The sequence below is a fragment of the Heptranchias perlo genome, chromosome 39 (genome assembly GCF_035084215.1).
Source record: "Heptranchias perlo isolate sHepPer1 chromosome 39, sHepPer1.hap1, whole genome shotgun sequence".
NCBI lineage: Eukaryota > Metazoa > Chordata > Chondrichthyes > Hexanchiformes > Hexanchidae > Heptranchias > Heptranchias perlo.
In genome coordinates, this window is record NC_090363.1 from 9,120,122 (window position 1) to 9,135,685 (window position 15,564).

Genomic DNA, 15,564 nt, shown 5'->3' on the forward strand with positions numbered 1-15,564 from the left:
TGTCAGCTGTGACCTCCCCTCCTCCAGCTGTAGATCAGCTCACTGCCACTCTCCACTGAACAGATCAGGGTAACATTACAGATCCCATTGGAAGAGTCATTACTGATCCGTATACTTGGACTTGATACACGTTCTGAAAATGAATGAAATCTTGTTAGCATGGGTGGAGTGGCCCACATTTGGGGTGAATAGATATTTAAGCATTTGTTTTAAAATAACAATATTCCCATCTATCCAGCGTCTCGTTACTTCTCAGAAACGTCTCAAAGCTCTTTGTGTAGAATACATTTCTTTGAAGCGCAGTCACTGTTGTTATGCAGGCAAACACGGCAGCTGTTTTAGGTTCAGCAGGAGCCCACAAATGAGATAAATAACTACTTAATCTGATTTTGGTGGTGTTGGTTTAAGGAGGAATATTGGCCAGGATATCACAAGAGCTCTTTGCTCTTCTTCAGATAGACCCGTGGGATCTTTAATATCCACCTGAACACCAGACCAGGCAGACAGGGCCCGGGTTTAAATCTAATTAGGGAGTAGAGGGGCAAAGTAATATTCATGCTCCCCATCTGTTCTCACTTCAAATTCATGTCACGTGGGTGAGCGGGATTCCTGTTTAATAAACAGGGACATTGGAGTCGTTCTCCAGTCTCACTGTTTAGAAAGTAAAGGACCTCAGAGATCCATTAATCTGACAGCCTGTCAAACTACTGTACAGATAGACACAATGATGCTGTCAATGTTCCTTCTGTAAATGGTTCCATAGCTCCCCCAATATGGAGACAGCCTCTGTGCTGTATCATTATTGATTTTTAATCCCAATTGTTAAATGTAAAACTTTAATTAATAATGATTACATTAAATAATTACACCTGACTTTACTTTCATTCACAGTGTTTCCACCCTGACATTTCCATTCTCTGTAACTTCTACTCTCCCATAATTCATGGAGAAGGGCAATGGTCTGATACAAGGAATCGGCGCGTTACTGAACAGGTGATTACCGTAAACTCGCAGTTCCACCACTTCCTCGTACACGTCCTTTACTGATCTTGCGGTAACTTCATACAGACCATGATCACTTTTTATCAGGGTCTGTATTTCTAGGCTGTAATCATTGAGGTTTAACCTGAACCTCTCTCCCAGCTCAGGATTACATTCTGCTGGGTTGTTTGGGACTTTCCTACGTACTTGAATCTTTTTCCCAGTAGATGAGTTTCTGAAGTCCCAACTAATTATCACAAGTTCCACTCCTGGTATATTTGTTGGCAAAGTAATTGACTGTCCCAGAGTCCCATTCACCAGGTGTCAAGGGGCCAGATTCCCTTTGACCTGTGCCAGACCTGGAACAGAAACCATCAAACTGTCGGTAAGCTTCTGTGGAGAGTGCAATTATAGTCCGTATTCCTGGTCTTGTACAGTTTAATCATCATCCAATCAGTCTGAGGCTTCTCCCACACTGACCTCTCATCACTGCCCTAGAACTAACTGGGCACCATTCACTGCACTTTTCCACTTGCTGTACCTATACCCGTCTTAATTTTATCATAAATCGGACTAAAATAAATTTAAATAAATGCAGAATTCATTATTTAATGAATACATATTGCCATTGATACATGAACTGAGAGACACAGACATGTACAAAAAAAGTGACAAGGAAATAAGCAGATCAGTACGCAGATACACAAATAAGGCCACAAACAATGATAGCTACATAAATACATGCTCACACACAGACAATAAATAAATGTATAAATGTGATTGTGGTCCTTAAGACAGAAGTAAACATTTGAAAAGAAAAATATTAAAAGGTATGGGGACAGAGCAAGAACGGGCATGATGGTCTGAAAGATCGTCTTTTGTACTGAAAAAGTAAAGAAGACAAACAGGATTAACAGATACATAACATAGTTAGAACAATATATGGATAGACGGAGACTGAGATATAGATAGAATAATTTTAATTTTTATTAATAAACCTATATTTTGTCCCCGATGTCTGACTGTTTAAACAGACAAGACGAACATTTTAGTATAACTCACCCCTGTTATATTCTGAGGATTTTGCAAATGATTTTAAGCAGATATTTTCCTACCTGGGTCAGTGATGAAGAAGAACAATATTAACCAGGAGGTGCACTGCTCTGTGAGGGAATGTGAACGGAATAAGAACATGTTCTAGGAGACAAACAACGTAAAATCATCCGTGAGTGATCAGAGGAAGGGACTGAGAAATCACGGGTCTCCCACAGTCTGATACACAGTTTAATAAAGCTCCTGGGTGTGAAGAAATCAGACATGAAACGTTAAAAATTAATCACATTTGATATATTGGATACAAAGGACTCAGTATAAAACAATTGGTTGTAGTTCGGTTTATTAGTGCTGAGCGCTTTGGTAGAATTTGTACTGAGCATTTCCTCCAATTTACTGTTCAAATAATGACCGCTGTTAGAGGCGATTGTCTGGTTCGTGTATGCTGACTGCTCACTCGCGACCAGGGATGGTGATGGCTGGGAGCACAGATCAGAAACTCGCGGAGCAGCTGCTCAGGGTTTTCCCGTCCAATTTCCAATTTTTAATGATTGCAATATTATGGGTTGTGTTGCGCAACCTTCCAGGAGCACCCGATCGCTGCAATCAGCCTTCGCTCCTCAGCAGGGAGAATTGTGCATTCCCCTTTGGGAAGAAGCCAGCCTGCTCTGTATAACTGTATTGGTGCACACGTACTGACGGACTTGTTTTATCACACTGCCGTGTTAACTGGAAGATTGCATAAGGTGGTATTTCTTTTCTAAATAAACCCATAAGGAGATATTGGGTTGTCCAGTGTCATCAAAACTGCCCCCTATTTTAAAGGGGCACAACTAATACAGAACTAAACCACAAAACAAAGAGAACTTATAAACTTAAATAATACTATTTCCAGTGTCCAGTATACAATTCAGTCCCTGCGGTGCCCACCGGTTGCAGAAAACCTCAAATGTACCAGCGGACACAGTGTCCTCCTTCTCCAGGGCCACCCGGGCACGGACAAGGCCGCGGAAGAGAGACAGGCAGCCAGAGCGACCACCACAATGGGCCGCGCCCAACCTGGACCTGTAGTTGGCCACTGTGGCCAGGTCCAGGAGCAGAACCACAAGGAGCTCCTCCGACTTGCTCGCCCTGCCCAAAACTCAGGCGCATGGGACTGAAGTGGAGCCAGAAGTAGAGGATCAGCCCCTTTAAATAGTGGAAGAGGGGCTGCATCCTCTCGCATTGAACAAAAATATATTTGATGGTCACTGACCTGATATTCCTGAGAAGCCCGGGAGGTGATGGCTTGGAGATAAAGGGAAATTTTAACCTAATCCACCCACCAGGAAACTGATGGGATCGGCTGGAACGTTGGTTTTACACCGCGCCCAGTTTTACTCTCCATTGAAGTCAAGAGAGAATCACATGCACCCAATCCCATGGATTTTCCGCCTGGCGTGTTAGGTTAAAATTTTTCCATAAAGAGTTGAAAAGCAAACATTAGGAGGCAGCAAGAGGGAGATTTCCCCACCAGAACAAGTGATCTGAACTGATCGTGGAATTCTCATTGTCATAGAAGGAATAAACGCCCGAGAAGGGAGAAAGGCTGAATTCACTCCATAGTGACAAGGACTCTGTTCATCAGTGACAAGAGATATTTGAACTCAAACGGAACTATTCTTCTCAAAAGATTGAAAGAAAGTGTAATAATATCTTACTTAATCGCTCCAAGTTTACAAGTGGTGCTGCTGTGTTAGAAGATGATCAGACACCGAGTACAGAGGGATTATCCTGTCTCTCCGGACAGGGTGAGATCTGAAATCACGCTGTATTGAACGGGATCCTTCACAATGTGAACCAAATCAGATCCAATATCGCATACCTTGGGCGTTTAGCTGTAAATCCATCCAAGCCCATCTGGACTGCGTTTCTCACAATATACTTGTTAACTATTTACTCCACTATCCAGCAGTGGATGGGTGGATTGAAGCTGGTCATTTCCTGCAGCTTGTGCAAGTAGGAAAGGAGAAGCCACAGAGAACTTGTGGTAATTCACCAGAGCTAGCGGTACCCAACACACACTGACAGCCATAGCTCTGCAGCATGATCCCTCTTTGACCTTTTGTACTTCTGTAACAAGTATTACTGAACAGAATATCAAATACCCCAGAATGTTACAGACTTATCTGTTTCCTCATTCATTCCCTGAGTGGTCAGTGAGCTGGATGAGCTTTTGCACATTTGGCCGTTTGCACGAGAGCGCATCTCTCATTAGGCTACTGAGGTGCAGAATGGGGAACCAGAAACCACATCCACTACCTATTTTAAATTAGAGCACGTTGCATGTTACTGATTGTGTATTTGTGAGTGAGAGAGAGAGAAACCCCGCTCCTGGACTGGCACATATAATCTAGGCCCATACTCCAGTGCAGTGCTGTCCTTCGATGAGATGTTAAACTGAGGCCTTGCCTGCTTCCTCTGAGGGTTCAGGCGGGCGTTAAAGATGCCTTTGCACCATTTGAAGACAAGTATGGAACTCTTCTGCTGTCATGGCCAATATTTAGGGGCTTTTACCAATTTCCACTGATAAGTTGTTTTTTTGGGTGGTGAATCGATAAAAACTGATTTCCTCTTAAAAAGAAACAGGATTTTGCCCCCGTCTTGTTTTGCTAAATATTAAATCTAGAGTTATGCACAAATCGCTCTATGACATCAGTTTGTACGGGCATCAAGGGATAGTAAATGGTATCAAGGGTTATGGAGCTAAGAAGGGAAAATAGAGTTAAGATACGGAACAACCATGATCTAATTAAACAGCAGAGCAGGCTCAAGGGACCGAATGGCTTACTCTTGTTCCTATGTCTACACATTGCATGCTTTATATATCATCCAGAGGGCACTGATGTAATGTGCGCACATCTCTGGGTACAATTATCAGCAGGAAAACAAATGAAGACTGCAGTTTGACTTTTTTAAAGGGACCTTGATGAACTTTACATGTTGCTGTATTCTTTATTCTGCAGGAAATGTCAGTCTTTCATCCCTAGTTAGGCATGGAGCTAGGGCAGCAGTGCACTGACACAGTTACCATAATGTTAATCTGTTGAAGCCCGAGGTCATCAATCAAAGTCTGACACAGCGCACAAAAGCCTTGGGCCAGAAATTACTCACCTGAGGACTCCATAGTGGTGTCCTCTCCAGCGAATCGATTGTGCAAGTGCGCACATGCGCAGTAAAGCCCCAAAATTGCGAACTTGCTCCCACTGATTCGCCATCGGTTTGACAGTTACGAATTAAAGGGCCACCTACACTACATTCAGTCAAATCAGGAAACATTCGTAAACTTACCCATCTGGCCAGCTGGAACGAAGATACTTATGCCACCAAAAGGTACACTGGAAAATACCAGCCCTACAACACTTTTTAAAAGTGCGTTGACTGTTAATGACTGCGAAACAACAAATAATTAAATGTTAAAAATGTGGAATATCAAATTACTCTTATTTTAATATTTTTTGATCATTAAAATTTTTCTTTAAAAATTTAAAATTTAAAATTTTTCAACTTTTAACTTCTGTAAGTTTCTTTAAATTAAATCATTTGCTTGGCTCTTTATAATAAGGTATGTTAAATTTTTATTTACACTAAGATAGACAAGTTCACTTTAAATGAATGAGTTTTACTTGCCTGCTTGTGAGCGTAGCTTCCATTCCCTCAGCGTCAAATCAGTATGGAGGAAGGTGCGCTGATATCACAGCGCTGAACTGAGAAAAAAAAACTTAAAACGGAGCAACTGGACATCGGAGACCATCAGGTAAGTACTTCGTTGTCTTGGTCCGCAGGATGTGCTGACAGCCTTGCCACGCCAGTTGGAGCAAATTCCGGCCCATTATTTACTAAAAGCAAGGTTACAACTGTTCCCCCCCCCCCCCCCCCACCCCACCCCAGAATAATCTCCAACAATTTTTAACATCCCACCGTCACCGCGGAGATAACTAACTAGCGCCACTACAATAAACACAGCTTCTTCAATTTTACTTTTAGTTTTTAAAAAAAACTATGTACGGATTAAGTGAGAATTAGATGGTGAGCCCCATAAAAGCGGTCTCCCTAACGGTGTAAATAATTGTGAGTTGGCAATGAGCTTGACTATCTTTTTGAGACCCTTGCTTGGTTTTTGAGTTTTAGCATTAGTCAAAATAAATACTGAATTATTTTCCTCCAAAATTTACCTGGGTTCTAGTTTTCCCCTCTGGTTTTCTCTTGGATTTTTACACAACTCCAGGTTTTTAAATTGGCAATATCTCATTGCTATTGTAGTGGAATGGAATGGTTTTTCTAGAAGGCAGATGAAATGCACTGTAGCAAAATGAGGCACAATTGAAAACCAATAAACTGAGTTATTTTACATAAAATATGTGAAAGAACAGAATACAGTTCTCACAGTGAGACCTGTCAATTTCTTACCACTCCTCCTGCCATGCAAAATATCTACTGACTTTTTGGGTGAAAACTAACTTTCAAGCTCGCTAATCCAAAACTAACTGTTTGCTGTTACAAGTTGCATTGACTTCCTCTATCATGTTGATGTTTCTCTAAAAGAGAGAGAAAATAACGCTCTTTTTGGATTGTGAGTTTTGCCCGCCAAGCTCATCAATCAAATTTACCAGTCGGATTGAGCTATCTCTTTTTTTGATGTAGGAGCATGAGATATAGAAACGTATGCTCAGTTTGGGTTCCGCCAGGACTACTCGGCTCCAGACCTCATTACAGCTTTGGTCCAAACATCGACAAAAGAGCTGAATTCCAGAAGTGAGGTGAGAGTGACTGCCCTTGACATCAAGGCAGCATTTGACCGAGTGTGGCACCAAGGAGCCCTCGTAAAATTGAAGTCAATGGGAATCGGGGAAAAGTCTCCAGTGGCTGGAGTCATACCTAGCACAAAGGAAGATGGTAGTGATTGTTGGAAGCCAATCATCTCAGCCCCAGGACATTGCTGCAGGAGTTCCTCAGGGCAGTGTCCTAGGCCCAACCATCTTCAGCTGCTTCATCAATGACCTTCCCTCCATCATAAGGTCAGAAATGAGGATGTTCTCTGATGATTGCACAGTGTTCAGTTCCATTCGCAAGCCCTCAGATAATGAAACAGTCCGTGCCCGCATGCAGCAAGACCTGGACAACATCCAGGCTTGGGCTGATACGTGGCAAGTAACATTCACGCCAGACAAGTGCCAGGCAATGACCATCTCCAACAAGAGAGAGTCTGACCACCTCCCCTTGACATTCAACGGCATTACCATCGCAGAATCCCCCACCATCAACATCCTAGGGGTCACCATTGACCAGAAATTTAACTGGACCAGCCATATAAATACTGTGGCTACAAGAGCAGGTCAGAGGCTGGGTATTCTGCGGCAAGTGACTCGCCTCCTGACTCCCCAGAGCCTTTCCACCTTCTACAAGGCACATGTCAGGAGTGTGATGGAATACTCTCCACTTGCCTGGATGAGTGCAGCTCCAACAACACTCAAGAAGCTCGACAACATCCAGTACAAAGCAGCCCACTTGATTGGTACCCCATCCACCACCCTAAACATTCACTCCCTTCACCACCAGTGCACTGTGGCTGCAGTGTGTATCATCCACAGGTTGCACTGCAGCAACTCACCAAGGCTTCTTCGACAGCACCTCCCAAACCCGCGACCTCTACCACCTAGAAGGACAAGGGCAGCAGGCACATGGGAACAACACCACCTGCACGTTCCCCTCCAAGTCACATACCATCCCGACTTGGAAATATATCGCCGTTCCTTCATCGTCATTGGGTCAAAATCCTGGAACTCCCTTCCTAACAGCACTGTGGGAGAACCTTCACCACACAGACTGCAGCGGTTCAAGAAGGCGGCTCACCACCACCTTTTCAAGGGCAATTAGGGATGGTCAATAAATGCTAGCCTTGCCAGCGACGCCCACATCCCATGAACGAATAAAAAAAATAGAAAAGTCTGCTGGGCACAGTGAATGAGAACCATCCAGCTGTAATTAGGGTTGTATTCTCTAGAGTTTAGACGGTTAAGGGGTGATCTGATCGATGTTTATAAGATATTAAGGGGAACAGATAGGGTGGATAGAGAGAAACTATTTCCGCTGGTTGGGGATTCTAGGAGTAGGGGGCACAGTCTAAAAATTAGAGCCAGACCTTTCAGGAGTGGGATTAGAAAACATTTCTACACACAAAGGGTGGTAGAAGTTTGGAACTCTTTTCCGCAAACGGCAATTGATACTAGCTCAATTGCTAAATTTAAATCTGAGATGGATAGCTTTTTGGCAACCAAAGGTATGAAGGGATATGGGCCAAAGGCGGGTATATGGAGTTAGATCACAGATCAGCCATGATCTTATCAAATGGCTGAGCAGGCACGAGGGGCTGAATGGCTACGCCTGTTCCTATGTTCCCTATAATTGATAGACCCCCATGATTTTTCCCATTAATCTCAAAGATAGAAAGTTGCATAGATAAATTGCTTTATGGCTGGCATACCTTTCTTTGGGTTGGGCAGTTCTGTTATCTGCGAATCCGGCGTGCGTTGGGAATGCAGAAGTGGAAAATGTAAGAATGATATGTGCTATAATATATATATATATATATATGCATGCTTGCAGATCGTACTTGTGTAACTTGAGCTGCAGTACCGTCCACCGTGCGGCGGTGTTACATCACAAGTCAGTGGCCCTGCAATGTTTAACGGTGTTAGTCGGCAGACTCTACTTTCTGCGTGTTTAATGCAAAATGAAAAATTGCACCAAATTGAACCAAAAATATTGGCAGATTTCAGAGTCCGCTGTTTCCAGTTGCGACGAAGGGTTCCTACCCACAGCACTGACCTATTTGTTTTTCAGATGCTTCTGGAGCTGCTGCGTCAGGGGGCGAGAAACATTCGGTCCGTGGGCCGGTGGAAGAGTTTCATCCGGGCCCGCAGACTTCCCCTCACAGGCCGCCCGGCGAACGGGAGATTTCCCCCAGTCCCGAAACCATGTTAGGTGAATTTGGAGCGCTCGAGGTTTCTAAAGCCGGGTTTTTCCCCCGGGGCTCCCCTCCTCTCCTCCCTCCGCCCGCCCGCTCGCGCTTTGACGGTTGGGTTTTGAATCTCCGCTCGCGCCCGTCCATCAACCGCCTTCACTCAACTGTCTCTCTGCGGCCGGGCTCCTCCGCTCTGCGGGTAAACTCAGATAGATCTGATAATAAAATTTGCAGGGCTAAAGTGTTGAGAGTAGGGGAGTGGGACTAATTGGCTAGCTCTTTCAAAGAGCCGGCACAGGCACGGTGGGCCGAATGGCCTCCTTCTGTGCTGTACCTACTATGAAAAGGTGGAGGGGGTTCAAACACGGAGAGGTTCCGCTTCGCCCCCTCTTTTAAAAGCGGCAAAACATGGAGGATGAGAAAAAGATCAAAGGCCTGTTGAGTGAAGCAGACTGGCAGGAGGAGGCGGTGACAGCGGACTTCCTCTCTCAGACCAAATCCAGGGACTACTGACATTGAGAGACCAAATCCAGGGACCACTGACATTGAGAGACCAAATCCAGAGACCGCTTACACTGAGAGACCAAATCCATGGGCCACTTACACTAGGAGACCAAATCCGTGTGCCACTTACACTAGGAGACCAAATCCATGGGCCATTTACACTAGGAGACCAAATCCATGGACTATTTACATTGAGACTAAGATCAGAAACAGTGTCTCAGTATGAGGAATGGTCATGGTGGTGAAACCAGCTCGAGTGAAGACGAAATGGATGAAGATGTGACGGTGGAATCAGATGGTGACTGGTGGGACCGGGTGACATGTTATTGTCAGAAGCCCTTTGCAGGCAGCCGGATGACTGAATGTAACCAGTGGAACACCAGGATTTGCCTGTTCTTGTGCCAAAGTCGAATGTCCCCGATGTCTTTTTCTGTGAGAAACATAGAGATGTGAAAGAAGGCAGGAAATCGAGCTCAGGCCAGAAGGTGGTTCCTTGAAAGAACAATTCATAAGGCTTGTCTGCGTGAGGTTAAAAAAAACCTTAAAATGAAAAAGGACGCGTTTGGTGAAGGTGCCATTGTCAATAGTGGTTTCTAATCCTAACCCCTAAGCCAAACACCCCAACCCTAACCACTAAGCCCAAACCTAACCCTAAATAAACCGTGCAGAGTCAATCGCGCTGCAGGGCTACAGTCATTGTGATGTCACCGACGATGCAAGTCGGCTGTGTTGTCTACTCGTTGTGATGTCATCGATGATGTAGGTCCGCCTTGTTGTCCATTGTCATTCAGATGTCACCCTGAAGAAAGCCCGAAGGGAGATACTTTATTTGAACAGTTAAAAATTACAGAGTAAAACATGCAGATTGCAATGGGAAGGAAGGGCTTCTCTTTACCCCTCTTCTTGCAGTTTTCCTCCCCACTGTGGAAGTCCCGGAGAGAATGCTTACAACGTATATGTGCTCGTGGTTTATAACTAAGGCAGCCAGTTGTGGTTGTATAACAGATTAGGAATACAGGAAGTCAAACAAGACAGGTGGATTCCTGACCAGAAAGGTAGGTGGCTGAGCCTCAGGCCCATTCTGACATTGCGCCCTTTCTGTTAGGACTCATCCATCTCATATTCAACATATATTCCAGGGCGATATGATAAAAATGTTTAAAATTATGAAAGATGGGATGGAGTAGATAGAAGCAGGCAGCTTCCAGTTGGTTGAGGGGTCAAGACGAGGAGTCACATACACAAGATTAAATGTCTATATTTAGAACTATGATAAAGAGAAACTTCTTTATACAGAGAGTTGTGAGGCTGTGGAATTCATTTCCACAGTTAGTGGTTGGGGCATAAAGTTCTGTAGTGACAGGTAGTCCCCATGTTTTTATCTAAGACAGGCCTCAGCCCAGTCATTTGCTCCAAATATTGATGCAATATTTCAAGCTAAGAGATGCTAGGTATAACTTTTGCTGAAGGTGGCTCACGCCAAGTGCCAGGATATTGGACCAGGCTCACCGTAGAAAATGAGTTTACATCCTGTGAATCATAGAATCGTTACAGCACAGAAGGAGGGCATTCGGCCCATCGAGCCCGTGCTGGATCTTTGTAAGAGCAATCCGGTTAGTCCCATTTCCCCGCTCTTTCCCCCTAGCCCTGCAAATTTTTTCCCTTCAAATATTTATCCAATTCCTTTTTAAAAGCCACGATTGAATCTGCTTTCACACCCTTTCAGACAGTGCATTCCAGATCATAACTACTTACTGCGTTAAAGAAGTTTTTCTCACGTCGCTTTTGGTTCTTTTGCCAATTACATTAAATCCTTGACCTCTGGTTCCCTATCCTTCTGCAAATGGGAACAGTTTCTCTTTATTTACTTTATCTAAACCCGTCATGATTTTGAACACTTCTATCAAATCTCCTCTCAACCTTCTCTGCTCTAAGGAGAACAACCCCAGCTTCTCCAGTCTATCCACATAACTGAAGTCCCTCATCCCCGGAACCATTCTAGTAAATCTTTTCTGCACCCTCTCCAAGGCCTTGACATCCTTCCTTAAGTGCGGTGGCCAGAATTGGACACAATACTGCAGTTGTGGCTGAAATTGTGTTTTATAAAGGTTCAACATCACTTCCTTGCTTTTGTACTCTATGGGGGTGATTTTAACCCCCAAGAACGGATGGTTGGAGGCAGGTGGGAGTTGAAAATAGTTGTTTTTTTGGGTCGCAACTGCAAAATTTTCGGACTTTGCATTCCCAGTGGGAAGCCTGTACTTTTACGCGCCCAAGTTAAACCGGGAAATAAAGCCGGGTTGCAGTCGCAACCCAAAAAACAACTATTTCCAACTCCCACCCGCCCCCAACCCAGCCATTCTTGGGGTTAAAATCACCCCCAATGCCTCTATTTGTAAAGCCAGGATCCCGTATGCTTTTTAAACGCTTTCTCAACCTGTCATGCCACGTTCCAACATGTATTTCCAACATTTTTGTTTTTATTTCCCCAGTAGATGTGCTCCGTTGCATCCAGACGTCAAAGTTTAACCCTCTGATGGAGAAATTGACCTCAAAATGTTCCATGGCATTTTTTTCACACAACAGGATTGATTCATAGCAACGCTGACAAGAGTAGACGGCAGCGAGCATTGGGAAGCTTCATGCACAGGTCAGGGTGTGTTGGTGTCTTTTATGGTGCAAATAATAATCATCAGATGCTTGCACTTGCTTTCCATTTTTCTTCATCCTTATCTTTGGTGTGGTCATGTCAGTGTTGAGCTTCATTTTGTCATATCTAATGGTGGGCCAGGATCTTTAACCTTACTGCTCATTGCTGGCTCCTAATTAACGTAAGATGCAGAGTAAAGCTCCCTCTGCATTGTGCCATCAGCTACCTGGAAACTTCTAATGCTGGAATTGGATCCAGAAATGAAAAGCAATTCAACCCCCAGCACTAACTTCCCTCACACTTTCCAATCCAGCACTCCCGGGTCAGGTACAGACAGCATGAGTTAGATGTAGAGCGAAACACTCCTGGCATCTAACCAGTGCTGTGTGAGATCCATTTTTAGCTGATAGTTTTTCATCCTTTGTTAGCTTTTTTTTCACCAGGAGAGGAGTTTGCTAATCTTGTCAGTCGGAGCGCAGACTGTTAGAACCAAGGAGATCAGCGTTTACTTTAAATGGTTAATGTCTCTGTGAAACTATCAGATAGCGTGTTAAGCATTCGCTGTCTCGGGATGTGGACGTTGCAGGCAAGACCGGCATTTATTGTCCATCCCTAGTTGCCCTTAACTGAGTGGCTTGCTAGGCCACTTCAGGGAGCAGTTAAGAATCAATCACGTTGGTGTGGGACTGGAGTCACATACACGCCAGACCGGGTAAGGACGGCAGGCATTAGTGAACTAGTTGGGTTTTTACGACAATCAAAAGCTTCATGGTCACTTTTACTTATACCCGCTTTTTATTTCCAGATTTTTTAAACTGAGTTCATGGATTTGAACTCACATTCCCTGGATTATTAGTCCAGGCCTCTGGAATACTAGTCCAGTAACAGAATCCAGTACAGTGTTGTCACCAGCGATAATGTCTGGCCATGTGTTTTAAGAATTTAAAAAACAAAGTCTGGAAATCACGGGGATATAGAATTTGGCGATGTTCGTTCCCTCTGTGCGCCAGGAGTGCAGCAGATTACAAAAAATGGGGAGTATTTCAGGAACATGTATTGATAGCACTGGAAAACACCTCAATATTTCTTTTTCAGTAATTTCCAATGTTTGATTTAAATTTTCTTCTGAAATGAAGTATCAGAAGATGAAAAGTGAGAGGGAGCATTTTCAGGGACTGCATAGTGAAGGCAAACAGCCATGTTGTTGTCCAGGGACGGAAAGTCTGCAAATTGACTTTTTGCTTCCTCTATCAGCTGAGGTGGGAATTTGCCCCCAGTTACCTGGTTGAGACCTGATTAAACAGGATGTACTGAAAATTAATATTCTAAAACTGTCTGGAGTAAGGGAAGATGGAAAAGTGGAAGACTAACTCAAGATGAAACATTTGCATTTGTGCTCTCAAAGTATAAGATTTTAAGAACATGGGCATTTTGACTATTAGAGAATTGATAAGTAACAATTATGTAACCATATTGCAATACTTAGAAACCTGCTTTATTTCAAACCGGGCCATACATGTTTTATTAGGACAGTTGGGAGCGTCAATCTGAACCGATTACAGTCTCTCTCTTTGGCAGTCCCTCAGGGTCAAGGATGACTTGGTGGAAGATGCCTGTGCGTGGATTCTTTTAACGTGGGGTGGTCGTTGCACACCAACCACCACACGGTCCCAGCAGAGCTAAGTCTTGGCCCAGTGGCCACAGGTGTAGGTCCAATTCTGAGCTGAGGCACATGAAGTTTACTTAGTTCAATATTTTATGGGAAATCCGAGACGATTGGAGACGAGGTTCTGCTGTAGGACAGGGACAGTGCAGCACTTCACTGGAGTATCAGCCTAGATTTTCGTGCTCAAGTCTCTGGAGTGGGACTTGAACCCACAACCTTCTGACTCAGAGGCGAGAGTGCTACACACTGAGCTACGGCTAACACTACCGATTACAGTAGTTTCTCGTGGATTGGCAAACTACGAGGCTGCCATTTCCTGTTACTGTTCCTTACTGCTGTGCAATAAAATATTGAACTAAGTAAACTTCATGTGCCTCAGCTCAGAATTGGACCTACACCTGTGGCAGACCACTAGGCCCTCTTGCTGTTCGTTGAGAGCCAATCTTTACATTAGAGGAATATTGCTGCTATTTTGTGTGAGTCCAGTAATCGAATTTATATGATAAGTTATTGCTGCAGCATAAAAGTGATAGGTACAAATGTAAAATGATTATTCTATAGGAGTTTCAGGGTCAAAAACTGTTAGTTCAGGTGACATCAATAATCCACTCGAGCTTCACTTTCATATTTTGTCATCTTAATCCCTCAATATATCACTGCTTTACAGATTTATCAATTATAGAATGGTTACAGGAGGCCATTCGGCCCATCGAGCCCATGCCAGCTCTTTGAAAGAGCAATCCAGTTAGTCCCATTCCCCCGTTCTTTCTCCGTAGCCCTGCAAATTTTTTCCCTTCCTATAATTTATTATCCTCTAATTTATTTTGAAACATGACTTGTATCACCAATCACGTGGTAGAAAAGGTCTGTGCTCGCATTAATTGTGAGGTGGATGTGTGGCTGCATCCCTAGGTGATATTGAACAGTCTTTCAAATATTTTGTAATACCTTCTGTTTGCTGCAGTCTGGTTGAATGCTGTCCATTGTCTGAGCATTATTTCATGCCTTATGATGGATAGTAAGGATAAACAGTCATTGACTCCCATATATTGGTATGTCCCTTTTTAGCCTGATATGATGTGAAGTCACCGACTATGGCAGACTCTTGCTTCGCTTCATTTCAGTGCTGTATATGTAAACCAATCCTTGCAAAATCTGAAACCCAATGGCCACGTGTATGACATTCGCTGGGCAGTAAACTGGCATTGCGGATTGGCTGCCAGTTATAGTTCCCGCCCCATTTTAATTTCCATTTCCTGGAGGGGGCATGCCGTCAGATTCTCTTTAGGAAATAAAATTTACACCATCAGAGCTCATTTCCCCCTTCAAAAATGTCTAAAATCACCAATGCAAAAATGCACTTTTTGTGTAATTCAGCTTCCCCCCCCCCCCCCATTGCTTATAATACAAGGATATAGCTGTCATTTAAGTTATGTCAAGTGCATATCCCACTGCACCCTCATTATAACTACTTCTTTTTGAATATCATACGTGAAGCCGCTGGATTTCAGTTTTCATGAAAAACGAACCTGAGTTGTGAAATGTGATCTCAAAACAGTACTAAAAGTCCTAAAATCCAGTGAGGTAAAATGAAATTTAACCCATTCAGTCCCCTTGGAGCAGTGGGCTTGGTCAGAGGGCTGTTTTTCAGTTTTTTTTTAAATTGTCACCCCTCATGGGACTGTTCATTACCTTTTGAGCTTTGTA

At 43.7% G+C, this 15,564-nt stretch overlaps 1 protein-coding gene across 9 annotated transcripts in view; it reads left to right on the forward strand.

Annotated features, from left to right (window-relative positions):
* The window catches only part of LOC137305202 (RNA-binding protein 4B-like), an 87,264-nt gene that overhangs the window by 39,596 nt on the left and 32,104 nt on the right, over positions 1 to 15,564 (forward strand). For 7 of the 9 annotated variants that reach the window (XR_010958678.1, XR_010958680.1, XR_010958677.1 and 4 more), the window contains exons 3-4: positions 8,917 to 9,057; positions 12,034 to 12,191. The gene's annotated coding sequence lies outside the window, so the exon portion shown is untranslated. The remainder of the gene's footprint in view (positions 1 to 8,916; positions 9,058 to 12,033; positions 12,192 to 15,564) is intronic. The other 2 variants (XR_010958682.1, XR_010958683.1) reach the window with 2 other exon arrangements.